The sequence below is a fragment of the Pleurodeles waltl genome, chromosome 4_2 (assembly GCF_031143425.1).
Source record: "Pleurodeles waltl isolate 20211129_DDA chromosome 4_2, aPleWal1.hap1.20221129, whole genome shotgun sequence".
NCBI lineage: Eukaryota > Metazoa > Chordata > Amphibia > Caudata > Salamandridae > Pleurodeles > Pleurodeles waltl.
Genome location: NC_090443.1, coordinates 183,739,515 through 183,753,599, shown reverse-complemented (window position 1 = coordinate 183,753,599; position 14,085 = coordinate 183,739,515).

The window sequence follows — 14,085 nt, the reverse complement described above, 5'->3', positions numbered from 1 at the left end:
CTTGCAATGCTTCAGCCGGGGATTGCACTCTAAAAGGTGGGGTGCCACAAGAAAACTCAGTACCCCTTGCGCTCATAGCTAGGCTGCTCTCGTTGGCACTTCCCGCTACTTTATCTCCCAAAGGATCTCTCACCCCAATAGGTTCAGAGCCAGTCATGTACAAATCAAGTGCCTTGACGCATAAAATAGTCCCAAAATTATTGGGACCTGTTGGTTCCGAAGCTGGATTTTTCGCCTAGGCTCCTCCCACCTCACTGGCTCCCGGAGTGGTAATCATCCCATTAATTTCCCAACAGGATGGAATCTGGCTAATTTCCAGGTTACAGGGTTCTAGCTGGGTGGGTGGAGTAATTGGTGTGATGCCTCTAAAAACTGCATTAATAGTCTGCTCATCCTCTGGGCTACTCATTCCTAATCCACATGATCCACTAACTCTAGATATAAAGTAGTCCCTGGCTGGATGTCTAATTCCAAAGGACGTGGGAGAGCCCTGTGTAAAACTGTCTTTGAGTCAATCTACCTCAGAAAGGGGGGATGAGGAAAATCTACTTCCTAACTGGGGGGCATACTGCGGCTGAGAACAGGAGGGGCCTCTGGGTGCTGATAACGACCCACTGATGGCTGATATAGCTGCTTGGGGGTAAAAAACTTGAAGTCTGCACAGAGATACTTCCCCCACTGAGGGAGTAGATCTACAGGCGTTTAGAGAGAGCTGTTGGACAAGGGCAGGTGAATCAAAATTGATGACAATACAATCCACCATACCGAGCTTCTCCAATGGACCCACCCAACCCACCCTCCTCACCATTAATATTGAAGGTATCATGTGAAATGCAAATCTGCCATTTGTGTGTAGCCAATGTATAACCTTATATTTCTGCAGTTCCAAAACTGTTAGTTTAGCTGCTAGGCCAAATCTCTTCCTTGTGTAGATAAACTGAAATGTGAAGCTTTTTTTTTTTGCAAATGTAGGAAGCTCTCTCTGTATATGGTACATCAAATGAGATATACTGTGCAAATAGTCCAAGGGTTCCCTTACTAGTAGACAGGGCTTGCTCCAGCAATCTCAAGGTGCTCTTTTTGGGGGTAGTGTGGTCAAGCAGCCTGGGGCTAATCAGAGAGGAGTTTCAGACATCTGCAGATACCCAACAGTCAATAAATGAGACACACGACTCAATAAGGAGATCCACATCAATTTACAAAAATAACAGTCATCTTTATATATGTTTTGACAACAGAATCAATACGATCAGGTAAGTACATTTTGCAAGAGAAATCTTTACAGTTTAAAAAAGTCACCACGGTGCAATTTTTTATAAGCTGCAAAGTTATTCTATGGAGGAAAAACAAATACGGCAACCAGGTGTAGTACAGCGACTCACGGGACATATCTCCTGGACTTAAGTTAAAAATTGGGCAAGGGTCATGGCCTCACCAGCAGGTCACCCTGAGCAGCACTAGGGCAGCCAGGTACAGAGGTGCAGTACAGCATTGGGTGTCCAATGTTGGTCAATGGGGAGCGGTCCAGATGAAAATAGTCTTCAGGCTAGGATTGGGTGTCCAGTCAGGGTGAGACACAGATGTGGTTATTATGACATTTGCGGTGGCGGTAATACTGCCAACAGGCTGGCAGTAATTACTGCCAAATTATGACCATGGCGCCAAATTATGACCATGGCGGTGATACCTCCCATAGACAGCCAATGTACCACATCAACCGCTAGGGCGTTAACACCACTGACCACAGCGGTAGCTTCAACAGCCAGGACAAGGTACTGCCCACCATATTATGACATAGCAAACTGCCACGATTTCCGGGGCGGTACCAACGCCATCAAAAGCCTGGCAGAAACACTGAACAGACAACGAAAGACTCACCATCAGAGACACAGAGAAGACCTTTACCATCAAGGAACTGGAACTTCAAGTCTTCCTGAGGCTCTTCTATGCCATGGTCCACCAGGAACACCAACACCGACGAAGGCGATGACGGTGAGTACAGCCACCTAGCAGACAAGGGAGGAAGGGAGGAAAAGGAGAGTGACACACACATGCACAACACACACCATACACACAACAAGTATAATTAAAACGAGGACCACAATGAGCTTTAACTGATACTGTAATATGATGCCAACAGCCACCATATTGTCCATGCGTTAACAAAAACAGACGTCAATGTCTAGAAAGGTCCAATGGCCAGTCCAAAGTACAAACGGCCCACATGGCCACAGGGCACAGTCCGAGCCCCATGTTGATTCTTGACAGTATCCGGACTCCACTGTGCAGGGGCATCAGGTTGGAAATGGGCAGGCACCTCAGGGGGAAGGGGAGTGGGTCTGGGGGGCAGCTCAGCTGAAATGGGTAACATGCCCACTGGTTCTGGAGGGGGCTCCTTGCCCAATTGTCTCTGGTGAGGAGTGTAAGACCACAGTAACTGAAGTAGGTAACATGCTTCTGGAGGGGGCTCCTTGCCCAATTCTCTCTGGTGGGAGTGCACGGCCACCGTCTCTGAAGTGGGGAACATGCCCACTGGTTCTGGAGGGGGCTCCTTGCCCAATTCTCTCTAGTGGGGAGTGTAAGGCCAGAGTCTCTGAAGTGGGGAACATGCCCACTGGTTCCGGAGGGGGCTCTTTGCCCAATAGTCCCTGGAGGATGGCCTACATGTCCTCTGCTGGAGGTGAGGGCTCCTTGCAACTGTTGGTGGAGGTGTGACCCTAGCTGTCTCTGTTGGAGGTGAGGGCTCCTTGCTCTCTGCTGGTGGAGGTGTGATCGTGGCTGCCTCTGCTGGAGGTGAGGGCTTCTTGCCAACGGCTGGTAGAGGGGGCCTCTTGCCTCTCTTTGCTGGTGGAGTGGGATCCTTCCCTTTCTTGGGTGGTGGAGTGGGATCCTTCACTTTCTTGCCTCCACAACTAGGAGGTGCCTACACTGTCCCCGTCTCATGTCCCTTGGTTTTTACCACCTAGTCCTCCCTTTCTGAGGTAGAGGTGTGCTAACAGTAGGAGTGGCAGCCGTCACACTCTGGGGCCCCTTTGTGCCAGTAGCTGAAGATTTGATGGGAGCAGTGTCAGACTGTTTGGGTGAGGTGCTGTGCTGGGTCATTGGGACCCTGCTCTTACGGGCAGGTGGTGGAGGGGGAGGGAAGAGGTCAAGATGGGCAAGGAAAAGCTTCTTAGGAATGTTGGGGCGGGATGTGGGAGGAGGGATGGGAATGGAGGTTGAGAGAGTGATTGTCGGAGGTGTATGTCTGCTGGACTTGGTTGCAGGTGCATGGGCAGGGTGCATGTGTGAGACGGATAGCTGTTGGGAGTCTGAGGGCTTGCGTTTGTGCCTCTTAGGAGGGGGGTAGACAGGGTGGGAGAGGACAAAGGGCACGCGTGGCTGGATGTTGTGGAGGTGTCTGCAAGTGAGGTGTGTGTGCTGCTTGAAGTGGTGATGGTGGTGTTGGCTGTTGATGCAGTGCATGCAGGTGTGAGTGCGGATGTGACTGTGAGGGAGGATGAGGATGGGGAGACAGTGGAGACAGTGGAGGCAGTGGATGTTGTTGTGTGTGCAACTGTCTGTTGTTTGTGTGAGTGCTTGTGGCCTGAAGTGTGCTGCCTGTGTTTGACTGTGCTACTCTTGTGTGATGTTTTGTGTGCATGCTTGTCTGTATGTGTGCGTGGGATGGGTTGGGGTTGAGGAGACTGAGACTGGGAAGGGGTAGTTGGTGGGGGACGGTGGGAACAGGGACATTGGCTGCCAGCAGAGAGGAGGCCAGAGCCTGAAACGATCTTTGTAGGGCCGCCAACCCACTGTGGATGCCCTCCAAGAATGCATTGCATTGCCTCATCTGGGATGCCAGCCCCTGGATGGCATTCACTATGGTTGACTGTCCTATAGAGATGGATCTCAGGAGGTCAATATCCTCCTCACTGAGGGCAGCAGGGCTCACTGGGGCAGGGCCTGAGGTGCCTGGGTTGAAGGAGATGCCCACCCTCCTGGGTGAGCGGGCACGGCCACCTTGTTGCTGGTACGGGGGACGGCGGCTGTACAAGTAGCTGGGGTGGTCCCAGAGGTGTCCGCTACCATCGGAGGAGGAATCAGAGTCAGTGTTGTCACCTCCTGTCTCCGCGGTAGTGCTCCCCTCGCCCTCCGTCCCACTGGTCCACTCGGCGTCGCTGGACTCTGCCTCCTGCGTCCTGTGGGATGCAGCTCCCTCAGTCGCCGGTTCCCCTGCTCCTCTGCCAGATGATGCTAATGCAGACATGGACAGGATGACAGAAGAAAATAGGGGGGGAGAGAGAGAAAGGGAGCACTGGGTCAATTAAAGCACCAACACCACAGATGGTGCACACATTGCCATCTCACACAGGGATCAGGACTGAGCACTATGCATCGCACTGGCATTCTATTGGCTAGGTACCACAGCAAGATGAGAGCCAACCCCCGCCAACTGCACCCCTCCTGGGACCCACTAAGCCCTGTCTGACCTACATTGCCACCTAGCAGGATTATAAGATTTTGCTGTATACCCATTTACCTTGAGCTGGACCATGCAACAATGTCTGAGCTGACATTAAGGGGTACCCACTAACTGAAACCCACCACCAGGATCTGATGCCAGCCAACAAACATGGTTGTAACGCTCACTGTACTCACGCCCTTGTGGCTGCTGTGCTGCCCTTAATCACCCATCCAGCTCTGGGTAGGCCACCGCCAGTATGCAGGCCATCAGGGGGGTCAGGGTCCGACGTGCACCCCGCCCTCGTTGGGAGGCCATCCCCAGCTGGGCCTCCATGGTCTGCTGGGCCCAGCATCTCAGGTCCTCCCACCTTTTCCTACAGTGGGTGCTCCGCCTGCTGAGGACTCCCAGGGTCCGCACGTCCTTAGCGATGGCATGCCACAATCCCTTCTTCTGATGGGCGCTGACCTGCTGAGGTAATACAGGAGGACACCATTAAAAATACAATCCAGCCTGTCACACATATGGCCCACAACTACTATTTCCATCCCCATGGGCAGACACATCATCTGGTGCCCACCATGTACACTACCACCAGACATCACCCCCCCCCCCAATAACACACAGCCAGCAAACACATCTCCTTGCAACCTTGTCACATGCATCGTGCCCCTGGTGTACTCACCTTTTGGTCTGGAGGCCCATACAGCTGTTCATACAGGGGTAGGACCCCATCTACTAGGTGCTCCAACTCCTCCGAAGTGAAGGCAGGGGTCCCCTTCCCCGGTCACACAGGCCATGGCAGGATCCAGACACAGGTTACAGCAGCACACGCAGTGTAGGTGTTGTCCTGTGGAAAGTCAGGAATCAAGTGTGATTTTAAACAGAAAATGGCAGTCACGTCCACCGCCGGTGAACCCCATTGGCCACTGTACTCCATAGAGCCCCATTTTAGCCAATGAGGAAAAGCATAGCGGTGCAAGACCGCCTTCCGCCATGATGCCTAACACCGGCAAGGTTACCTCACTTCCACCTGTCCCTACATACAGGGCAGGCGGTCACCATTTTATGGTGGTGGACAACATTCAAAAAATTGAGAACAGTGTCATTGCTGTAAATTGCACATACATTGCCATACACATTGTCCCATCACATAAATGCTCTATGTACACTGAGGTGGTTGTTCCATTGTTCAATTTGTGACACCCTACTCACTCTTGTGTCCCTTAGATACCTACCACTGTGGAAGGATAGGAGGAGAAGACAAGACCCTGTGTACAGACCCCTTGTGGACTTGGCTACACTGGAGGACAGGCACATAATACTGACCTATAGACTGGACAGGGCCACAATCACAGAGCTGTGTACACAATTGGAGCCTGATCTTATATCAGCTATCCATCATCCCACTGGGATACCCCCTCTTGTGCAAGTTCTATCAGTGCTCCATTTCCTGGCAACTGGTTCTTTCCAAGTGACAGAGGGCTGGGCAGCAGGAATGTCACATTCAGGGCCATATTTATACTTTTTGACGCAAAACTGCGCTAACGCAGTTTTGCGTCAAAAAAATTAGCGCCGGCTAACGCCATTTTGAAGTGCCGTGGGGGCGTCAAATTTATACTTTGACGTACGGCGGCGCAACCAACAGGTGGGAGTCATTATTTCGTGACGCACACAGCGGCGTTCCGTCTTAAAGGAAACCAACGTTAAGGCAACGCACATCACTGTGGGTCGATTTACGACAGCGCAATCCGGAAAGCGCTGGTTTTTTTCACGCTATTGCGTCAAATATTAGCGCGAAAACTGCCCTTTCAGCAGGGGAGAGCCAAAATGGATCCCAGATGCCACTACAGACCCCAGGAGGATGACAGCAGACCAGGAACCAGCCAGGAGGATCCATACAGGAACCAGGACATTTTTTGAAAAAAAAGAAAGTGTCGCTTCAGTAAAAAGGAGCAGGAGATCCTGGTGAAAGAGGTGACGGAACACCAGCACCAACTGTTCATCACCTCTAAATTGCCACTCAGTAGGAGAGAGGCCATATGGAAACAAATAGTGGACAAGATCAACAGTGTGGCTGAAGAACGCCGCACAGTCACTGAGTGTGAGAAACGCTGGCATGACTGCAAACGTAGGACAATAGAGAAAATGGCCAGGAACAGGAAGGCAGCAATGCAAACTGGAGGGGGGAGTCCAGCACAATAGGAGGCCCTGGACCACATGGAGGAGATGGTCGCAGCCGTCATCCCGTAGGAGATCGTCACAGGGATTCAAGGACAGGACAGCGCAGACAATCACGAACACAACGCACATGCAGGGTAAGTCGCATGGGGAATTATAATGCTATAATGTTGACTGTAACAGGGGAGGAAATACCTACTACACAATGCATGTAAGTCTGCACATTTATGAACTGGCATGGGTAAAGGGGCACGGCAGGGGGGCATGGCTAGCACAGACTGAAGCTGGGGCACGACAAAATACAGCAACAACAACAGTCCCATGGGGACATCCTGTAAGTACAACAATAGAGCCAAGGGAAAGCAGCGACAGGTGGGAAGGCCACTACCTCAAACTCACATCCAGGCACTTGTCTTGCAAAATCTATCCTACATCAACTAGGTCCCTATCAGTAATCCAGTAGCCAAAACAACAACTGCAATGTAACTGCCACAACAGTTGACAATAACACCTCTCATCTCTGTGCAGCTATAGTACCAAATGGCAGGAACCTCCCCATGGAACATACATACCCAAATTAGGGGATGTGGATGACATCCGCAACTATTCATAGAAATAAGACAAAGGCACCAGTACACTCAAATGCCGAATGTCCATACCTGACACATACATAAGCCAAAGTAAACAGCAATAGGAGCCACACAGCACTAACAACACACACATGCTGCATACGTCAGGGTCCCTCACGTGCCTGGCTAACAAGGCTACATCACTAATGTCATACTGCTCAGACAACACCTGAGGAGGGGACACAGGCAACTGGTCACTGAAACACACCTGCAAAGTCTGACAAACAAATAGGACCTTCATACGATAAACAGGCCAATCCAATGAAACACACATGACCCAACATCATCTTCAAACATCAACAATGTTTACATCCATACCACATCCTAACATTGACATGCATAGGAAATGCCACGTCACATGTACATTTCAGGCAATGTGAATAAAAAGTGTATGGGGCAGGTCCTGAGAGGCAAGTGTGCTGCCAGGGCATTCACAACACCCACAGTCAGTCAAAGTGTAGTGTGGTAAGTGTAACGTATACTTTGCGCATTAGTCTCAGGCTGTAGGCCTTTGTGCACCTTACCCTGAATGTACTTTTACTCATTTGCTCACATCTAAGATCCTCAGAGCACTTTGCACTAAATGCTTCTTATTGGCCTTCCTATCAGTTAATTTAGCAAATAGCCAGTCCTAGGGTGTTGTTAATTAGTCAAATCACACTGTTTTGCCTACTTCTGCACTGGAGTTTGCCAGAACATATTCACTCTGTGCCCGAGTCAAGGATACAGTCTGGTACTTTGCCGATAGATGTGGTAGGGGTTAAGATTTGGCATTCCTGCGTAGGGAAACTTTGTCATCACGATGACATATGACTTATAAAATCACTTCCTTGTCCCAAGACATGCAAGAGGGAGTTTCCAAACAGAGAATCACAACTAGACGCTGGCTGCCTTGCTGCTGATGCACAACCAGATCACAGGCCATTCCTCTGATATGAGGGATGATGTCTCCCCAGTGATTCAGACAGGGAAGCTCCAAACGTAACATGCTGTGCTATAAATAGAACAAGCAGAGGGAGAGTAGAAACTGTTAGGCACCATGATAGCTGTGTACTAATGTATTACTCTCCTGCGGACTATTTCAATTCTAACAGTTTGTATTGTTTGGGTTATTGTGGCTCACACCTAAATATCAACAAGTCAGTTGTACAATGAAATCTCATATTGAACAAATACTGTCTTTGTCATTTGTGTATGGGAACATACCAGAAAAGAGAGAATTGTGTATGATCTGAGTGACCACGACTTCCCTGAGAAGTTCCAAAGATGTCATGCGCTCGGATGTCTAAACATTCCTTTGCTGTGGGAGACCAGAGGCACTGCTAGTTAGTCAGAGCAAAAAGAAATATCAGGGTGACAGAGTTATTTACAAGTGGGTCAGACTTAGTCCCCCACACCATTAGCTATCCTGCTGCCTAGAAAGCCAGTAATCTCATGTAGTATAATGAGAGCCCACCCAACAAAATGTCCCTCCATAACAATAGTTAAACACGGAGGGAGGAGTAGGACAAAAACATGCCTATTCCTAAATAATTACAAAGCAACAGCTAGAGGCAATCAGGCAGACAAGTCTGATAGCTCCATATCATACATGTGACACACAGGTGGGCCATAGGCCTACAACAATGCCCTATGACGGACAGCAGATACCAAGACAAACACAGAGCACAAAGTTAAGGCATCCAAAGGCTTGTATCTTAGTGCAAAATTGTCACAACACAGACACACTAATTGTACCCTATTTCATTGCAGAGGAACATGGATCTCCTGTCGATATGCCTGTCCCTGAGTTCCCTGATGACATGGATGACGAGCCCATAAACATCCCACAGGAGACCATCCAAATGGTCCTTGAAAGCCTCCAAACCCCACCTTCAGTCACAAGGAGGAGCACAGAAGAAGCAGCCACCACAGGAGAACCACCCGCCACCCCAATTGTAAGACCTGCCAGCTCCAACACAGCTGAGGACTCTGACGACACTGGCACCAGCTTCGAAAGAACCGTTGTTGGGGTACAGCAGGAGCTGGCCAAGGAGGTGCGGGTGGGGATGCAAACTATGGCAGTCAGCCTTGAGGGGGTGCGTTCGTGCATGATGTCTACTGCTGATCAGGCAGCTGCTATGCAAGGCCGAACATCGCTCTTGCAGGAACTTGTCAAAACACAGAAGGAAATCTGCACAGCTGTCATCCAGTTGACACAACAACTGCAACTGCAATCCAGTCAACGTGTGCACGAATGCAACATAGAACCCCTCAGGGCCGACCTGGCTGCCTACTATCGTGATGTGGCTGCCATTCTCAAAAACCAGCAGGCCCTCCTTGCTGCAGTACTGCCCTTCATAATTCCACAGGGAGCAGCCCCCGGGATGTCTGCCTCCATGTCTTCTAACACTGAGGTGTGTGTTGCCCCTTCACAACCACCACCACCAAGAACACATCAGGCAACACACACATCAGAAGAAGAAGACATGGAACAGATAACATTCACACGGAAGAGTACCCGGAAGCACTAGTCCCTGCACCATGGCCTACTTTGACCAAGGTCCTACGTTTTGTCAAATGCCAGTCTCACTACAACTACACTCAATGACTGTTCGGCAATCCACTGTATGACTTGTCCCCATTGCCAGTGAATGTCTCTCTCCTACTATTTGCCAATTCCTGTCCCTCTGCACTGTCTGTGACATCACCCCAGCATGTCAGGAGCATCATCCACACCCCTTCTGTAGGATCACCATGAGAGAATGCACCAGAACGGACTCAGCAAACATGGTGAATGGACATTTTGCACTACACCACCTATAAATAAATAGCACTTGCACACCTATTGTGTCTCTGTGTTATTTCACACTTCAACTGTGCAGTACCTAACTCCAAAGTGGCTGTGTGGCAACCATGAAGATTCTCTATACTACTGTCCTGATTTCATGTATACTGAAACATCTGTGCAGTGGCCAGGATTGCATCATAGCCTTACCATACTGAGGAAAATAACTGATGAAGGGACTAACCACACACAATCATGCTGTGTTGGACAGAATGATGCACCATCTATCGCTATTCTAGACAACTAATGGTGGCTGAGAAATGTAGGCACCATGCAATACTTAAATAAGAATTAATGCTGCATAATGTAGGGAATCATGAACAAATTACACTGCATCAATCACCCTTACTGAGTATACTTCCATGAAGGAAAGTCATGCTGAATCAGTACACACATGATGTAGGTCATCAATGAAAGCAACAATACAAGAGTGTGAACAACTCCTCATCTACAAAGATCTCCCTGAACTTCACACTGCTGTCCGACCTATCAATTTACCCACAATAACAAGTCTGGAAGCACTCTTTGTGAAGTAGGATACATACCAAAACAAAACCTTGGTGATCAATGCACACTACCAATGGTGGGTCTGCCAAATGGTGGATACTTAACAAGTTAGCACACGGGTAGCTGGCATGTTAAACCTCAATTTCCTGGGGATGGCGAACATAGGACACAAATGTCATACTAAAACATTCTGCTACACTGATGTCAAGGCCATGATAAAGTAGCACCTAACACATCATGTAAAGGGTTAACTATATATTTATTTCAATCGAGTAATACAAGAGGCAACTAAGGGAAAGGTAAACCTACACTAATCTAACCTGACTACTACTAACCCACAACTGTCCCTAACTAACCTAAGCTAAACTTACTCTACACATGTAACGAAACGATCTAAACATCAACCCCCCACCCACCATTATGAGACAGGACACATGCAGGACAACACTTACTAACCTACACACATACTATACTATCCTAAACAAACATATATTTTTGTGTAATTTTTTGATTCTTTTTTTTTTTTTTTTTTTTAAACAGGAATCCCAACATTGCCCCCACCCACCCACCCACACAAAAAAATAAGATAGAAAGAATAAGGACCCCCCACCCTCTTCCCTAACACTAACTAAGCTAATTACCTATACTTATCCTAATACTAATCCCCAAAACCCAACTAACAGTAGAAAATAGGAAAGAGGTGAGAGGGGAGGGGTAAAACTTCTAGAGGGCAAAAGTGCTACAGGTTCGCCCTCCGTAGTGTGCGCCTGATGGAGCGGACCCTCTTTTTAATGTAGCTCATGTCCTCCCTCAGGTTGTCCACCTTCTTGACCAACTTGTCCATTTTTCTGGTCAATGCCAGGAAGGCAGTTGGGTCCACAGGAGGGTTTGTGCTGGTTTGTGTGCCGGCGGAGGTTGATGTTGTGGCAGGAGTTGGTTGGCCACGGGACAGTCCTGCTACCACAACACGGCTGGGTCCAGGTCTGGAGGAAGATGCAGGGTCCATTGTTGCAGACGTTGCTGGGGCCACTTTGGCAGACCTGGTGGATGTGGTGTTGGTGGTTGTTGGTGGCAATGTAGGGGAAGCCTGTGGTGTGGCCCACCACGCCCCGGAGGCCCGATCGGAATGGTACTTGCGGGCCATCCTCCGGTACCCACAAGGCACCTGCAGGATGTGCCTGTATCTCATGGCACGGCGCTCAAAATGGTGGCGATCTGCGGCACTCATGTTTGCAGCTGTGAAGAGAAAAGGCAAATATTTACCTTTGGAATTGGATTGGGTGGAATAGCACAATGGGTTATTTGTACATTACTAGAAATGTATTGGTTGCAGCAATTGTCACAACATAGTTCACGGAAAGGCTCAGAGGAAGTACATGTGAAGCATGCATACATAAGGGCATATCACACCTAGCATATCCATGTCTCTACATGATGGATGACATCACCCTAAACTACTCATCCAAATCATATCTAAGGCATCTGACATCATGGCTGCACCTCTTCCGCATACTGACTTCACTGCATATGTCACTCTATGTGATAACAATCACACTCCTCACTCTATGCCATTTGTAATTAGTTGTGTGCTAAGATTGAACCCATGGGCCATAACCAAATGTCTACACTAGGGGCCAGATGTAGGAAGATGGAAAATTGCGACTAGCAATTTGCAATGCAGAACGGTGTCTCTGACACCGTCTGCGAGTCGCTATGGGGTCGCTAAGACCCACCTCATTAACATCAATGAGGTGGGTTCCAAGTTGCGCCACCTTAGCGACTATGGGCACTCACGGGGATGGAGGCCTGCTGGGAACAGCAGACCTCCATGGCCGTGACTGCTTTTAAATAAAGCAGGTTATTTTTCCCCAAGTGTAGGCCGTTTACCTGAAAGGAAAATGAGCTGCACTTAGAAATAAATTACAACAACTTCAATCTTGGATTATTTCAGGGCAGTTAGTGGTCCCTTGGACCACTGGCTGTTTTGTACAGGATTATTTAGGTCCACTCACAAAGGTGAAGGGTTTCTATAGGGACCCCTTCCAGTTAGCAAGTGGGTTACCATCCACTTCAAGTGGATGATAACTGCGACTCACTTTGCAACCACGTACTCGGTTGCAAATGGAATTGCATACCACTGTGAGTTGCAAATAGGACGGGAAAACCCCTTCCTATTTTGGATTTGGAAAAGCATTTTGCAAATATGTTCATAATCACCAAATACATTTCGGAATAGGAAACAGACGTTTGCAACTCACAAACAGAAATTTATGACATTTGCAACTTGTAAACAGTTTGCTACATCTGGCCCTAGGTTCTAACTCAAGTCACAAAAGGTGGCAAGTACGTGTAACATACTGGTTGCTACAGTCCTAGGTACCCTGTTTCACATTAACATGCCAGTCTTTGAGGGTGGTGTGGGAAGAACAACCAACAATCCCATGTTTAATGCACACCCAGGAGTGTATAAAAAGTTCAACAAGTATGTGCCTTCACACACAACACCTATGAATGGCTAGCAACACGTTGGAGTCAGCCAAACATTGTCACATCCAAGGTCCACACATGTCAAAATGATATTACTTAGGCCAACATGACATACTATCAGTGAGGCATGTTTTACAACACACACAGAGGAGCTAGAACACCCATTCTCATGAGTCGACAGAACACCTAGGCCATTGCACTCAAGTCACACACACTTCTAGTTCACCTTGTGGAAGTACATGCCCCCGGAAGATCCAACCTACAGTGTACACAGTGCATCCTCAACTAGGAAGAAGCCCTTGTCATCAAAGCCATTTGCCTAAGCTATATGGGAGACTGTCAGTCTGATATGCAGACTCAGTTCATGCCAAGTCCCCGACCAAGTCTTACATTGACCAGTGTATTCCAAATGACTCATCCCATTCCCCATTGCGGCCCAACTGGAATGACCTACAGCCCCTAAATCTGAGAGATGGCTAGGTATTGCTTTACAGAAACAGAAGTCCTATTTGATATCACACTAAAGCAACAATGCCAATGAAGGCCAGCGCATCAAATCATGAATTCTCTTGAACACACAGTAGTTCATCATGCATCATTACCAAACAATGAAAATAGCACTCAGGCGACACTCACTGTAGGTATCGGGGTCCTCAAAATGTGCCACCTCTCCCACGGTGTACAGGGCTGGTCCACCTGTAAAGCATGAAAGGAAGAATATACTTAGACTGGGTGAACTGACAAATAATTTCAGTTACAATGACACTGTGTGAATATGACATGGTAATGATACACTTTCCCACATGCTCATACTGCATGGATGACTTTGTATTCAACATTAACATTGGATGAGTCTCCTGCTACAGTTACACACCCTACTACACACATGCAGTGGCCAGGACAGTCAGGTGTCGTCCAAGTTAACCCTCCATTAGTATGCCCCAACAATAATGTTATCCATACATCTCAGCATGTGCATCCCAGAGAGACATCCAAAAACTGGTTCCATG